Genomic DNA, 14,266 nt, shown 5'->3' with positions numbered 1-14,266 from the left:
TGCGAGGCGCTTTTTTCCACTCAAGCCTGTGCGCGTTTGTATTCACTTTTTGACGCCGTAAACTTTTACGCATCCTGCGAAGGAATCTCAATTTCCTGGCGCGAAATGAGCCTTTTCAGCGCGTAGAAGTCATTACGATTCTACGCTCGCAGCGATTGTCGTGAGCGATTACCGTCCTCGTTTAATTTTCCGCGTGTTTGCCATCCGCAGCAATATGCATGCAAATTTCCACTACACGAGACATGTTCTTTTACAAGAGCAGTTTGATGGTCGAAAAATTCGATTGCTTCCACCGACCTGCAAAAAGGACAACAATCGAAAAATTCTGAAATGTAATTTTTACTACAAATATTTACTGAAAATTGGTGAAATGCTTAATTTTATTCAAATTTCTGAGAAAATCGGCTCCCAAGTTTGCATGCTAATCAAAGAGGTGGTCACTGTCTCCTGATTGAAAATCATGATTTGTTTCACAAGTAGGGAGATTTAGCTCATAATTCACATACCGTTGGTTAGACCGCGATAAGAGGAATTGAAATCATTGACAAAAACCGTTTGATTTTCAGAGCTAACAGCTAAATATGCAAAAAGTTGCTCTGTATAGATCCTCTTTAACTAATTTTTGGTGCTTTTACTAGTATATATATAGTTAATGTTTAATGCCAAAAATCTTAAAGATAATTTTGTATGCTTTCTTTTTTTGATATGGCAGCTTGTTTCTATTTTATGTTGCTTTAATACCACACAATACAAAATAATTCACGATTCCTCCTTTTCAGCGTAACAACCTTAGAAAATAAGCACTAATAAAACATTAGACAAGGCAAATGTGTTTATTTTGTATTTTTTGCGCTGCTTCTGTCAGGAGTCACGAGAGTCTTGTTTTGATGAACTGCTTGCATATGCATCAAGCTACTCTGCATTGAAAAAAGCAAAAATGCAAAATCCAATTTATCCGTCGTCTCCGCGTGAAAAGTTGAGCAAGAAATGCACACATCGCATACATTTGTGAAAAGGCAGATCTCGGTTCAACTGTCACGTAGAACATGTAGCCATACCGGCAGCACACAGCACTACTTGCCATTTGCATTTCAATAAATATTTTATGCTTTCATTTCGCTGCTGTTGCTGCTGCTGAGAAAGAAAGGAAAGGTCGTGCAAGCCGATGTGCACAAATGTTGCAACACGAGCAAGGGACACGACAACGAAGAAAGCATAAACTTTTATTCGAGACGATTTATATTTCATGTGAGCGACATTCATTTTTCTGCAGGCACCGCAAAACTCGCTGGCGCATGAATATGCATTTCCTTTAATAACTCAACCTCTTCTTGATGGATAATAACAAGAAAGTGAAACAATAGCTGAGTCGTCAAAAGAGTGAATTTCATTTCATTGCTGCGAAAATTTCCTTTTCATCTTCCTCGTCGGATAAAATTTCACACTCGCCAGTTGAATGAATAGCAAAGCCGAGATTCGCCAACTTTCTAGTTGAAATGCACGGCAAAGTTTTGACACGCGCGCACGCGTCCGTTCCGCGCCGAAACTTTGTGATTCTCTCTCCGACCCTCACACTCGCACATATCCAGTGGCATTAATTTTATACCCCAGTGCAAAATTGCTGGCTGCCTTTAATGACACGACCCTACGTTCGCACCTGAAAAATATTCGCAATAAATATTTAGTAGGCAAAAGGTGTCATGCGTGAAATCCGGCCAGGCCATTTGATGCCGCTGCTGGAATAAGCTGGGCTGAAATTCCGTGTTTTGCCACCCGCTGAATAGCCACGTGCGACGTGGCACACATATTTACCTCAATATGTGCCCACCAAACACGTAAGCTACCTGCAAAATTAGGGACTCGTATTAAGGGCGAGAATTTCGAAAAAAATCACCAGTCATGACTGGTTACGTAATAAAATATTATCTGGTTTAAAGTTAAAAAATATATCCTTTTTGCAAAGGCCCTCAACTTTTCATTTATTTTTCCATAAATGATTATATTTAAATGCTATAACTATGCGTGTGTACTAATAATGAAAGAGATTTGAATGTCTGAAAATATTCTTAAAAATTTAAAGGAATATATCAAAATGATACAATTACTTGAAAAGTGGACGCTTTTAAACAAAAACTCTACATTTTTTTAATCTGCTCAGCGAGAAGAGTTAAATAATGCGCGATTTTCGAAACGGAAACTTTAACCATTTTACCAAAAATGTCCAATATAAGACTACCCTGAAAAATGGCGTGCAGAAATATATTGGTTTGTAATAGAGCTATAATTTTGTCCAGGTTAGCTTCTATGAAATCAAGCTTTGCTTTGGTTATTTCAAAATATGTTTGCATACATATATTTCTTGCTGGACTATACGAGTCGATTTTTAAAACAGCTTACCCACCGGGTAATTGGGAAGAGGAAATAACACTCAAAGTTTAGTTTTTAATCACGATGAGAACTGGGATGATTGGTTGCCAAAAAATATGCATGAAACAAAATATGACGCACCACACTTGGCAACGAAGCTCCTGATTTATTGTCCTCCAAGATTTATCGGTATTGCGCGCCGACGCACTTAATTAAGACTGATAATCGAGGAAGAGAAGTGCATGCGTGCGTGCGATAAACTTTCTGAATCGCCAAACAGTTAAAAAAGAGTGTCAGTCTGTTAGTGGGTTGAAGTAGCAATCAATAAAATCATTCAATCAAAAATATATAGTCGCTGTCAAAAAATCGAAGGTGTGGCTCAGCAAACGACGCCCACGGTTTGCGGTTTTTCTCTTTTGCCGCTCCCCCAAGTTCAAATATCAGACCTCATCAGCACAAGTCAAATAACATCAGTGTGCCGCCGTAAAACCATTTCCAAATAAACTCGACGCGAATGTATTTATAATGACGCCTGCTTACTTGTAGGGCGCGTGGCTGCTCGACAGGCGGACGGCCGTCAAACACACTATTTTTTCCTTTCAACGGTGTCCTTTGATGAGCGCCTGCAATATTGACTCGGGACAGGTCCACAGAAGAAAGTGGTTAAAGTGTTGTTTGATGGCAATTTTGACAAGTACGCATTTTTCACATTTAAAATAACTATGGGTTTTAATGACAACAGTAGAAATATGGAGGTACAAAAAATTATCTTACAATAAAAGACCGTCTTTGACAAAAAGTGTCTGAGCTCACCAATCGATTCTTGAGGGTCAAATTTAGTAAAGTGGATATCCGACCAAAAAATGCAGCGCGACGTGCGTAGCATAAGTAGGATTTTTTTTACCGCCAAAAATATGAACCTATTCGTGAGAGAGGCGCATGCATCAGAGCTGGCACACGCCAACCGCCGGCTGCTAGCAGCTGACGTGACGCTTCTCCTCGGCCACATCAGCTCTGACGCATGCCCAGTTCTCACATGTAGGTTCATATCGTTTTGGCGGTAAAATATTTCTACTTGTGCTACGCACGTGCCGCTGGACTTATTGTTCGGTAAAAATATCCACTTTACCTCATTCGACCCTAAAGAATCGATTGGTGTGCTCAGAAACTTCGTCTTTAAAAATGAATTGAATAGTTTTGTTTAATATGCATGCTAAGCAAATTATTCGATCAAACTTTAACTGTTACATATCTGTAATCAATAAATCTACCTCATTTCAATTTGTACCTTTATAGAAGGGAAAGTTTTTTAAAGCCGTGATAAATTGTGATAGTGAAAAATGGACAAAGGGGTGTGGCAACATTATTATATATTTTGTATTAAATCATTTCTAAATTCTATAGTTAGTTGTTACCTTTATTTCGCGACGCAAAAAGATCAATTTGATTTAATTATATATGATTTGTAATTTAATTTATTAACCCGAATTTTGAATTCAAGTAGTAGAGGCCCCACAGACTCCCTCTCGTGCTTTGAGCACCGTCAATGCGTCCGTCGGCCATCATACATCAACGTCACGCGTTTGAATGATAATTCGCACTGGAGGCTCATAATATTAATAGATGGATGGCTAGACAGATAGATAGATCGAGTAGCGCGTGGTTGCACGTTCATGCGGGATTGCCGCTTGCCCAAGCCGACCAGGAGAACGCGTGTACATCGAGCTGACGGCTTGCAGTCGTGGAGCAGACAAATTTGCAGAAAACATGCGATCCGGCCTAGATAACTATAAATTACTACTAAAGCACTTCATGCAAACGCCTCATGCTTTCCTTCATGGCCGATGACAAAATTGACAACAAGGGAATTGGAGTTTGGGGAATACATCAGTGCTGTCGCACGCAATTTTCCTACAGTCGATTTTTCCAAGTTTCCCCAGTGGTGATCAATGATTAATACGATTGACATAAAATTTTTCTGAATCGGAAAGAGTTAGTTAATTTAAATGAAACTTATTATCTTGATTGCCTTTTGGAAGGTGATCGAAACCAAAAATTATTTATTTTTTCCTAAATCCAAAAATTACCACTTAAATGCGATTATCTTCGCTTCCAGAAGTGAAAACGTAGTAAACTCAATTTTAAAGCAAATTGAGTGGGTGCCAATTGGCATCTTTTAAGTCAATATCATAGGTCAACGGTCAGGGTCACTAAAATTTGGGGAATCTTTCTAATTACAGCCAGAGATTGAAGTCCCGTGATTTTTCGACGAAGTGCACATACTAATGTTTCAAATTTAATGTTTCATCGATGGAAAAAAAATTTACGGATGGTAATTTTTCGTTTTCAAGATATTCACAGCAAAAATCTGAAGTCAGTTTTAGTCTAACTTGATTTCTTGACCAAAAAGACATGATAAATGTGAACTTAATTATTGGCTTCGGGTAGCTTAAAGAGACTCTGAGATTAGAATGCGTGACTGAGTCATATTTTTCAGTTTCTCGGTAAATAATAAATTGTTACCTAACACTATTTAGCAGAATTGTAGTCATAATTGTAGTTGCTAGTAATTGTCTTCTGAACTGTAAGAATTTTAAGTCTAGGAGAAGCAATCAAACAAAGGCACTTTGCTTGCTGTCAATCTCCCTACTAACTTTATTCACTCCTCAAGCATTCTCTCTTACGCAATCCCTCAATCGTGTGGGAGCAGTTCAAAAGTTAGAATCGTGAATATGTAACAGTAAAGAACTCCAGATAAACTAAAAATTACCTCTATTGAATGTTTGACTTTTGTTTTACCTTCGTAGGTGTGGATTTAGAGAGCCATATAACGGATATTATTCCTTTGGCATAATATTGTATTCTTTTTTCAAACTCTATTGAATAGTAGCGAAAATTATTAAGATTAAAAGGTATGCTCCCCTTGTAAGAAATCGATATCTGGTTGGGCGCTGTTTCATAGGCGTCCCATCGTCCCATGACACAGAATTCATCTCGATAAACTGCTAAATCTGCTGGACTGCGTCAAAATTTGGACGCAAAATGCCGCAAATCTGGTTCGGCAGACGTTAATCAGGGACGCTAGCATGAATTTATGGATGAGCCAATCGGGGCCGCGCAGTTATGCAATCATTAAATTGCGTTTTCTGCGCCGATCGAAGGGCGGAAGAGCGAGCGAGGAGCGCATGCCGTCGAATAACTGGCCATTAATTAGTTAGATGTTAATTAGCAGGCCGTTCCATTGATGCCTGGTTGGCCGGCCATTGTGTATGCCGATTTCATTACAACACTGCACGGGCACAATTGGAATACGAGTGCGCGCGCCTGGCATGATTTCATGCATATTTCATTATTATTCGGCCAAATGACATGTTTCCATTTCGGGCCAGCGTGTGTTTTGTCCGCGTCCTCGCTAAAAAGAGTAATAATTTCTGTCTCTGCTCGCTGTTTTTGTGCTGTTCGTTCGCTCGCTTGCTTTTTGTGTATTTACACTGCGTGTGTACAGCTACACGCTTTGCATGTACACGTATCTATACGAGCTGTATACACAGCACCCACCATGCATTTAGTTTTATTATTATTTTCACCACAGTCGCAGCCGAGACACTCCTGCTGTTGGTTTTTTAATCAAAACTCATGCCGGGTGAAACAAAATAAAATATATGCAGAAAGAAAGAGTTGGGAAAGCAAGGGAGACGATTAAAAGTGTTCTATATATTATACGTATTATACGAAACTAGGTAAAATCATTTCCAAAATATTTCTTCGTCTTAAATTTGCCCCATCTAGGATATTTTTCTTCTTTATTTCAGGTGCTCTTTTAACTTATTTAGAAATTGGTATTGCTGAATTTAATAAATATTTCCGAAACGGACAATTTTGCGAGTTTTTGACAGAATAAGTAAATCAAGTTTTTATAACATACAGTAATAATTATTATTAAAATGGTTACTTTTAATTCAACTGCTTTGTTTCAAAATTAAAAGTTAAATGCTTAAAAAAGAAAACAGTCTAATTTAGCAGTTGAAATGACGTGGCAAAGAATACCATGAGAGAAATTTGCAAATCCATCAGAGGAGGAGATTTGCTAGCTTCAAAGCAAAACCATTTCATTAAACGAGAACTACAATACATCAACGTGTTGTAAAAAATTCAAGTCTTTAAATTTCTGCTTAATTAAGATTGCAAATTAATATGAGCTCTTATAATGACGTCGAAGATCGATTGAGCCCTTTGCGACAAGTTCCACTCTAGCATAAACAAATTGATTGCGAGCACGGGTCGGCATAATTAAGTCTCGCATGCATGAGGCAGATTTCCGAGTGCCACCAGCTGTGTGGCAATTACTCTCATTGCACCAGCGTTGTGTACAGCGTAAGAGAACACACCCTTCGCGACGATTAAAGAAAACTATTTTGCCCGTCAAAGCACATGACATGAAGTGAGTCGTTAAGAAAAAAAACATGCAAGGTAAAAATCACGGCCGTAAATTTACAACTCGGGTTTTTTGCCAGCGAAGAGAAATACTGAACTGTGAACTTGACTGAAAGAAATACAGATGCTAATTACAGAAAATGCGTTTGATCAAATGGTGCCGCTTAGAGATGAAGCCGCTGCCTGATGACTGCGGAGTTCCCCTCTGATAATTTTATGCATAATTCTGTTAATTATACTTGAATTTCCAACGCAGAACGTAACAAATGTTGCAACGGAACGTTTTTTAAGAGCATTGCTATTGTTGCTGGAAATAATGAAAATTGAGATAGAAATATCCATATATTAATTTCTTGGGACTTCTTGGGAAATGTTGAAGTGAAGCTGAAGTACAAGGGAATTCATGGAATCAAGCCGGTAGCATAATTTAAAGAATTTTAAATACAGAAAATAAATATATAGAATAAGAAATTTGTCCAACATTGTACAGCCATTATTGAAATAATAAAAATATGCAGACAAAATTTTTTCACCGTAAATTAGATCTTACACGAGGTTTATGGTTACGATTCTAAAATCCAGGGGGGAAATACACACGAAATTTGTGGAAAAAAACAGGAAGTCTTCATTGACGCCATAAGAGCCGAAGTCCAAAAAATGAATCATTAAAAGCGAGTGAGAAGCAGCTCTGGTGTATTAGCTGCGGCCTGCCGCAATATCTCGTAGGGCGATCACAAATTTACGGCACTTTACCGCTGGTAGACCCCTGAGTCAGCTGTGGAGGGCTTTCACAATTTTACGGCTAACAGCAACCACAAGTGGTGGCCAGACACTTTTGGATAACCAGCGAGTCAAACGCTGACGTATGTTTATCCTTCCTCTAATTTTACAGGGATTTGAATTGTGCTGTTTGTAAAGAATAGGTTTATTAATAATAACGTAAAATTAGGCTTGGTGTTATAAAAATCTAACTGTGTTTTTTTATATGGCTACAATGATGTTAAAGCTATCAAATGAGAAAGAATCGGAAATTTTTAAGCATTCTGGAACATTTTGAAATTTAATATTTTTTTGTGAGACCTGTAAATCGATAGTTTAATCAGGATTTTAGTGGAAAATATAAGAAAGAGGGCAAATTTTATGATTTTTCCGCACTTTGCAATATGTGCCACGATATAAGAAATTGCAAAATTAAAAAAACGGTTAACTCGTGGAAATCGATTATTTATCGTTTTAAGTGATAAAAATCAAGCAGCTATTTCACTTAAGGCACTTTGCATAAATATTGAATAAAATGTGGAACATTCGGAAACCGATTATTTTTCCTCAAAATCGATAATTACCCAGATTATTTTGAGCCAAGAAAACGATTAAAATAATTGACATTGGAGTAAAAAAAATCAATTTTGAACATCCCAAATGATTTAAATTGAACTTAATGGAGTTTAGAAAGCTTTAGTCGTTAACTAGAATCTTTTTGATTGGATGCTGTAGGGCTTTTCACAGCGTTGGTCATCATTTTTCCGAAAGATGCAGCGGTCAAAAACCTCCATTGAGACTGGAATCCCGCTGCTTTATTTAGAATTGCTGATTGCAATTCTTGCTTTTCTGTGGGATTTGGCGAAATAAAGCGGACAAAGGGGCCGCGCGCGCCATATTTCGTGCCAGCCTGGCGATAAAAGGTCAAAGGGTTTCCACATAATAATATCATTGTGCCGCGCGCATTGTTGCTGCTGCTGGCTGTGTGTGAGTATCAAAAGGGCCGAATAAAGGCCGGAAAAGATTTTTCGGTGCCGAGAGCGCAAAACCGCAGCCAGAGTGTATCGGATCCGCCCCAGCGTCGTTTCGTGTTTGCATAAAGAGGGGAAAGAATGCGATTCACTCGCGGCTTTTAGCCTCGTATGCAGCATTATGTGTGTATTACATAAACAAGCGCGCGCAGAATTCTCCAAGCAGGGCCGCCTTCGCAAATAGAAACGCATCGCATTATGGTAATCGGCTACTTGTCAGCGTGAAAAACCGACTCGCTCCGTGTTTGCCTTAGAACGGACCAGAGTTTTGTTTGCTCTGCGCGCTTCGCAGAGATGGAACAGATCACTATTACCGCGACTTCCCTTTTTCCTCTTCGCCTCGCATTAATTCGCCTGCTTGTCTTGTTTGCGCTGTTTGTCGGAGCAGACGGCATGTTATTGCACTGCCGAGCAATCTATTGCAAATGGATCATTGCGAGCTGCGCATTTTGCACACTCCCCGCCGTATTACAATGAATGTTTGCCGAGACCGTAAATTTCTATGATCAATTTTAAAAGAGCAATCCTTATGGGCGTACAATGTATGCTCCTTGAAATAATTTTAGAGTTGTTTCTTCATCTTGCTACTTGCACAGTCTGGAAGAATAAAACATTCATTTTGTGGCAGAGCTTTAAAAGCAATACGAAAATTATAACATTGCTTTCTAGGTATTTCAACGAAAATTAAATTTAACAGTCACAGTTTCGAACGAGCTAAAACAAACTGTTTTAAAATTATGTTTTAGAAAAATATAATATTATCTCAAGATCCATACCATTTCAGGAATTTATTTCTGGAATCAATAAAATCTTGAAATACTTCTTGCACACCATCGAAAGGGACAAGGCATTGAGTTTTCTCTGTTGGAAAGATGAGTGCACTATTTAAATTAATAAAGATTAATGAAATAATCCACGAACTCTTACAAAATGGCTCATCTGAAACTAAAAAAGGAACCTTCTTTTCCCGGATTTCCTGCTCTTTGCTACTGATTTTGAACAAAATAAACCAAGTTCAGCCTAGGAGGTGATTTCATTTTTGCGTCTGCGAGGCTAAAATCCAAGCTTTCAACCCTTAATGCTCTGCAGCTCAGCAGCAAGAATCAAAGCCGGTGGATTCAGCGAATCAGTCAGGCCAAAACTCGTCCAATTTTGGGGAGATGAGGGACGAGTCACCCGGCAGCCCGCGCGCCCGACGCTGCTGTGATAACGCATTCCCTTTCTGAATGCCTAATGCCGCGAGTTAGCTTTGCTGATGCAGAATTCATCACGCGTGGTGGTGCATTCACCAAGTTGCTCTTCCGCAACTCTCCAGCCGTTCGCAGACTATGAGCGAGAGCGAAAAGTGCCGACGACGTGCTGCCACTTAATCTGCAACTCGACTTTGCCCGGCAGCAGGCAGCTCGTTTTGACACCCAATTTGCATCCCCACTGCTGTAATTAATTTGCAATGTTCAAAACGCCTTAGAGTGCTAAAATTAATATCCTTTTTAAGAAACCATTCTTTGTAGAGATAACAGTCAGTTTATTTTAAGAACTAATAAAAATACATTTTTTTCAAGTTGATTAATTTCTAACACGCGCCAGAACTTATGGAGGAATTGGCGAACGTTACGTACAATTAGCTGCTCCGTGAGGCTAATCGGCGAGCTGTTTGCTTGTCGAATTTTCAGCCTGCCGTCTCTTTCTCCGTTTATTCCACGTCGTCAGTCAAAGGGAAGGAGGGCCGCGTGTCTCCCAGGCGATTTAATTTGCATTAAATCGATCGCTTTAACGAGTTTGCATGTTTTTGGCGGAGAGAAAAATTTTGCCTCTGATGAATTCCCGCATCGATCATACACCGTTGGGTCTCTACATTTTTTTCCAAATATAATGTATGTTAGCAGCAAGCCAGCGACAAAGCACCCTGCAAGTGACGGCTCGGTGGAACGGAGGGCGAAAATGTGATTGGACTTTTTAGGTTAATTTGCTGAACTCTCGCTTCTGGCCCCGTACACCAACCAGTTCGATACCTGCCCACTGACACGAGAGCTGGAATGTAAATTAGCACTAAATGAGCAAACATAATACATAATGCATTTTTTCAACGATCGTAGAGTAAAATGGCTCTGAGGAGAAAACATACGATGTTACAGACAATTAAAAACTCGCCAATGTAATTTCAGCATAATGTGCAGATATTTTTTCCATGATTTTATAGCCTGCGTTCTTTTTTCCCATTCCAGTCATTCGTGTTTACCTGCATTTTCCGCATTTTTTATTTGCTTTTCTTTCTCAGCCGAGAAAAGCAAAACAACTTGAAGCGTCTTAATGAAAAAAAAAATGTCTGCTCTTAAGATCCCACCGGCCCTTCATGCTCTCGAGTAATTAGACTTAACAAAAAGAATACCCTTGGAAATTCCATTGCATTTTAAGTCCACTTGTTTGGATTAATTCTCCAAGCAGGCGTGCTCCGTTCCGTTCCTCTTGCGTCTTTTGTGCGAAATTCAGGTCACAGCGTTCCCTCTGTAATAATTACCATGCACAAGCTTTTTGCACTGGCCCGAATTCATAATTATTAGCAGCCCTGAGTGACACGTAACAAATTGAATATTCAAATGAGATGGGGCTGTATAATTAATTATTAATGCGCGTCGCAAAAAGTGACAAAAGCACGAGCGCGAGGAGAGAAACTACACCTGCAGCGTGGAGGACCATTTGTCATGCAAACTTCCTGATATTTGGAAATCTGCTGGTTACATATCACGTTTCACAACCTAACATGGGGATTGACGGGAATTAATAAATCTTGAACCACGATAAATTTATAATTTGGTAGATACAATCATTAATTTTAGATCAATGAGACAGCCAGGAATTCCCCAAAGTGGTGAAATATCTCCTATTGACTTGAAAATGAGAGCCCCCGGTCTCGTTGGCAATGGAATCGGTAATTTCGACATTCATGTTGTCCAACACGGTGGTAATAATACTGACTTTGACTTTTTTTCAGTCAGGGGGGGGGGAATGATACTGTTACTATCAAACTTTAACGATTGAGCGGAAATTCACACGCGCATTAAAAATCACGAGTGCACCTGCTGCCTTTTGTACGTTTAGTGTTGCTGCACTTGTTACGGCGGCTAACGAACTTTTACTGCGTTTTTATACAGACTCCGGACACAAACAAGCGCAATTCCAACCGGCAATGTCTCGTGTTCTCTTTTTATTCCTGTGTTCTGAGCTTCGAGTGTTGTTCCAGACTGATCGGCAACTTTTCTCGGAACTATTTTACCTCTTCCTTTCGCCTATAACGTGGCATTTAATAAACATCGGCCTTTTGTATTCAAACCAGCCGGCTGCTTTGTGCACTAGAGAGTTAGTTGCGCTCGTAAAAAGTTTCCAGCGCCGACTTGTCCGCACAAAGGGGAGATGCTCTTTTGATTATTTTAACCCAAATGGCCGCGGAATAACGCTGTAGTTCGCTGGCTCGCCCTCGAAATACTCGATATTCCAGACGCAAAACTTTTGGGTTCCTCAAACGCAAAAACTACACCGGTTCCTTCCCTTGAATTTGACGATGACCTACCTTTTGCTCCTTTTGCGAAAGGTAGAGTAAAACGGTTAAATTACAAAAGATATTTCAGTTTGATTTTTTTCTGATCCGTTTAATATTGCTTTCGAAATGGGCGACCCTACTGAAATCTCGCGTCCCAATGACATTGCGAGCAAATAACATTGGCTCACGAGCCTCATTGGAGGAAGCTCAGTCCAGGACAGGATCGGCTCGTGTTACGGCCCCCGCACAGAGATCTTTTATTGAAACGCTCTAATAGACATTCATCCCGTGATATTGATTCACGCCTGCTGGAAAGGTGCAAACCAGCAAGGAGCAAGGAGCGAGTCAGATTGCCGAAAGCAAATCCTCGCAAATCCGAATGGACTCATTAATGCAATGCAAGAGAATCAAATTGCCCGCATTTGAATCCAAACATCGCTCTGATTCTCACATTGCAAGTGCATGCTGCCAACCATGCGAGCCAACGGCTCAATTAGTTTGCTCAAAGATTTAATATTTGGATATTCATTTACAAAATAAAATGCATCATATTTAACATTTCTAAGAACCTCCTGATGTTTATTCCTTACCCACTGGGATTTTTTAATAGTTTCATGCCGCTTGATTTTATCGCAAAGCAGACTAAAGAGGTTGGAGCAAGAAGAGCAACTCTGAGTTATGATTAAATAGAGTTTTCAAAGCCGGCGCCTGTCATCGGAGCCAAGTGTGTTTTCGGCGACTTATCTCTCCCGCTCATCTCCCCCTGTTTCAACATTGCACACCGGTACGAGCCCAAGATATGTGTGTTTGTGGACTCTCCCTACATGAGACCCTCGGTGCGCAACTTTGCTTATCTTCCCAGAATGCTTTATGCACTTACCCTTGTCGGGAGGGTGCCGTGGTCCATGAATATGATGCATAACTCTGGAAGATGCATTTTTCGTTCCCCCGATTTGCAATGTGCGTATCTGCTGGTCGATTTCCTTTTTCAAGGATATGGGATCATCCTCCAAAAAGTGAACATTGGGAGTGGGATATAAAAAACTAAGTGAATATATCTCTGATGGACATTTTTGTATTATTATACGAAAAACTATGATAATATATAATATTTATTTGTAATTTGTAATTTTTTTATTCGAAAATCTTTCAGTTAATTATTTTGATCATTTCACAAAATTAAAGAATAAAGAGAAGTTATTTTTTATGAAATTTTGGCATTAGAGTGTACGAAAAACATTTAAAAAATTCTATAAATTGAGTTAAATTTGTGCTCACAATTTGAACAAGAAACACGAAAACAAAAATTAAGTGACTATTCGTTGTGCCTGAGTACAACGGTTCTGATCTCTGATGCTTAGTGATGCTGCACTGGAAATTATCGAAATTTGTCATCGCCGTATTGTAAAAATACATGCCTGCAGAGCGGTAGAGGGTCTTGGAAGCAAGCAAGCGGTCTCGGGAGCAAAAACACGTCCGCGTCTTGGGCTTAAGTCGGGCAAATAGGGATTCTGATCCCCAGGGGACATCAGCAAGGCAAAGAACGAGACGACGTTGCTCTCGCATCCCGCGAGGATGGCCAAATCGAAAGACTCTCTCCTCCTCCTCCTCCTCCTCCCCCTCCTATCTTTAAGCCCTTTTTGCATCTTCTGTTCGCATCGCACTCAAGCAAAATCCAATCTTGAATATTTTAACGCTGACACATTTCCCGACTGACGTCTTGCAAATCTCCCGGCGAGAATTTGCCCTCTATTTAAGCTATTGGGCGTCATTTTCCTCAATTTATGCGATTCGATTTGAATTTTGAAACGTTGAGCGGAATTTTCTTGGATAAACAAAAATAAAAAATACTACACGGTCCACATGAAACGACCCGAGGAATCAAAAGCGGGTTTCTATCCAATTTAACTTCCTGATTAGAAATTAATACTGCCAAGATTATAATCCTGGATTCACTTACCTTGGGATTCGCGAGGCTCCCGCCGTGCACAGAGGAGATCTCTGAAACAAGAGAGGCAAGAATGAAACCGCTTCCTTCGAATAATTACATGCTAATGAAAAATGGCTTATCGAATTGTGCGAGAGTCTAATCAGACTAACTAGGAATGGCTTCGCATAAAAGAGAGCGAGAGCATGC

General features: G+C 39.7%; 1 long non-coding RNA gene across 1 annotated transcript in view; it reads right to left on the bottom strand.

The window, feature by feature from the left end:
- The window catches only part of LOC135947769 (uncharacterized), a 130,410-nt gene that overhangs the window by 47,460 nt on the left and 68,684 nt on the right, over positions 1–14,266 (bottom strand). The window contains exon 2 of the long non-coding RNA XR_010575711.1: positions 14,090–14,130. This is a non-coding gene — a long non-coding RNA (uncharacterized LOC135947769). The remainder of the gene's footprint in view (positions 1–14,089; positions 14,131–14,266) is intronic.

Source organism: Cloeon dipterum, chromosome 1 (genome assembly GCF_949628265.1).
Source record: "Cloeon dipterum chromosome 1, ieCloDipt1.1, whole genome shotgun sequence".
Classification (NCBI taxonomy): domain Eukaryota; kingdom Metazoa; phylum Arthropoda; class Insecta; order Ephemeroptera; family Baetidae; genus Cloeon; species Cloeon dipterum.
The sequence above is the reverse complement of the archived record's forward strand: the minus strand, read 5'-3'. Positions and strand labels throughout refer to the sequence as shown.